Below are 2,354 nucleotides of genomic sequence, written 5' to 3'. Positions count from 1 at the left end.
ATCGTCTTGCTTGAGACCTTTGACTTTGCACCACTTCATCACATATGATTAGTCCATACCAAGATGTATATGTTCTATATTAAAGGGTTGATGGACCCTACAAAGTCGATACCCCATTTCTCAAAGGGCTTCAAGGAAGGATGTATTGAAGTAGTGTGGCATTGGTCCTGGTCAGCTTTCTCATCCGTTGACATGCATCACAGCACTTGTAGTGCTCATTAGCAAATTATGCAGTGTAATCCACCAATAACCCAAGAGTAGAGCCTTCATGGCCATTGCTTCTTTAGTGATGTGTCCTTCACATCATTCAACCTTTCACATGGGCTCTGTTGTGATAAAAAATGAAAGGGCCTCATGATCTACATAAAACTTAAAATGGGTCGATAGTAGGTAGTGCCAAAACTTTGAAAATTCAAAGTACCACCTCTAACCACTCCAATTCGATCACTATGTAGTTCCATTCCCTATTAGTAACCTTATGGCTTGCATAGTAAATGGGCTAAACTAGCTTTGAGGAACCTTTCTGGCATAGGACTGCATCTAACTCTTTGAGGGATGCATCAATGTACACATGGAATTCCTTTGACCAATCAAGAGGTTGTAGGATAGGCACTACTTCAAGGTGTTGAATGAATGCATCAGTGTTCACATGGAATTCCTTTGATTGATTAAGAGGTTGTAGGATGGGCACTTTAATCAAGCACTGCATCAAGGTTGTAGGATAGGCACTTCAATCAAGCACAATTTCAAGGTATTGAAATCTTTTTCAAATTTAAGAGTCTATAAAATTTTGCATCCTTCTTGAGTAGGTTGTGCAATGGGACTTCATTTTTCATCACAAAGTACGCAATGAACCTTTGATAATAGTCCAATTTACCTAAAAATTCCAACAACTATTTAAGGTTGATATGTTGGAGCCCCGAGAGGAACACCAAGGAAAAAGGAATTCTCTTGCAAGAAAATCTATCTTGTAACATCAACAAGCTTGTTTTTCATATTTCATATGATCACAATGAAGAAAAGAACACCAGGCACAACAAATCTTCATGCAGCATCATGTAGATCTCCCACGGTTTTAATAGAATCAACCATATTCTTCAACATCTTCACAAAATCCATCAATGGAACAAAGAAAACAAAGGAATACACCATCTTTGAATGGAAATACATCACATAGTATTCATCTTCAATATCTTCATAGTCTTCTCTCTCAATCTCTCATATACAATCACTCTGTTTCAATAAAATTGGCTATCTCTGACTCTCTCTATCTCACTCCATCAATCATACATCATATCCTCACTACAATCTCTCAAAAATTACTCTCAATAATCACTCTTAGGTCGTGGATACCCCTCCCAACAGGTATATCTGATATGAAGGGTCACCAGAGCCACTACAGTGTCTCTTCACAGCTCACTACTGTCACTTCACTCTAGTCTTCACTTGAGTCTTCAGCAGCTACTTCTTCCACTTCCTTCAGCTCTTTTACACTTGTATTCACCTCTTTCCAAGGCTAGAAAAATTTCCCAAAAGTCACACATACATTCCACAGAACACTTACAGAAGCATACAGAACAGTCTACAGAACAGTACCAGAACAGCTACAGTACAGAACAGAACAGAGACAGAACAGAAGCAGAAGCTCTACAGAAGACCTACAGAAGGTTACAGAAGGTCATCAAAACTTCATAACTCACTCTCAAACCATTTCAAACTCTCACAAACCATTCAATAAACTTTCTCAAGCTCTCAATCTTCATCAATCAATACTCCTTCCCTCCTTATAGAAGACAATCAGAACAAAACAGACCAAAACAGAATAAAATAGAAGGTATACAGAACCAATCAGAACCTATCAGAACATCATAGAACCATCAACAAATATCATGAACTTCCAAAACACAATCAATATCATCCAAAACACTCTCAATCCACTTCCAAATCAACCAATCATCCCATAAAATCAATCATTCAGCTCTCAAAAACAACAAAGATCATCCAAAAAACAAGTCATTTCAACACTCAACATATCCCCACACTTAATAAGGAAGCGTCCTCGCGACCCAGGAAAAAGGGAATACAAGTTCAGGGAAAAGCTCAACTTTGATCTTCAATATCTTTTCAAAAATAATCCATCCACCACGACCCCAACTTATAACATGTTTCTGATATAGAAATACAAAGAAAGGAAAACTCTTTACACATTAACACCTCTGATCAAACTAAAAATCACCACAAATTTGTAAAGGATATAAGAGTTTGCTTCTTCTTCATCAGCATCAGCTTCAATTCTCCATCCACGACCCCATCTTTACAAATCTCCAAAACATAGCTCGTACACAAAATCCAAT

At 37.7% G+C, this 2,354-nt stretch overlaps 1 non-coding gene across 1 annotated transcript; it reads right to left on the bottom strand.

Moving 5' to 3' along the window:
- Positions 1-2,083: 2,083 nt before the first annotated feature.
- LOC148038003 (small nucleolar RNA SNORD36) lies at positions 2,084-2,151 on the bottom strand. The gene has a single exon (XR_015690461.1). It is a non-coding gene; the product is annotated as a small nucleolar RNA SNORD36 (small nucleolar RNA).
- Positions 2,152-2,354: the final 203 nt, after the last annotated feature.

The sequence above is a fragment of the Lygodium microphyllum genome, chromosome 3, assembly GCF_053477565.2.
Source record: "Lygodium microphyllum isolate KBCC chromosome 3, Lygodium_microphyllum_v1.1.10, whole genome shotgun sequence".
Classification (NCBI taxonomy): Eukaryota; Viridiplantae; Streptophyta; class Polypodiopsida; order Schizaeales; family Lygodiaceae; genus Lygodium; species Lygodium microphyllum.
This window is presented reverse-complemented; position numbering and strand designations above follow the sequence as displayed.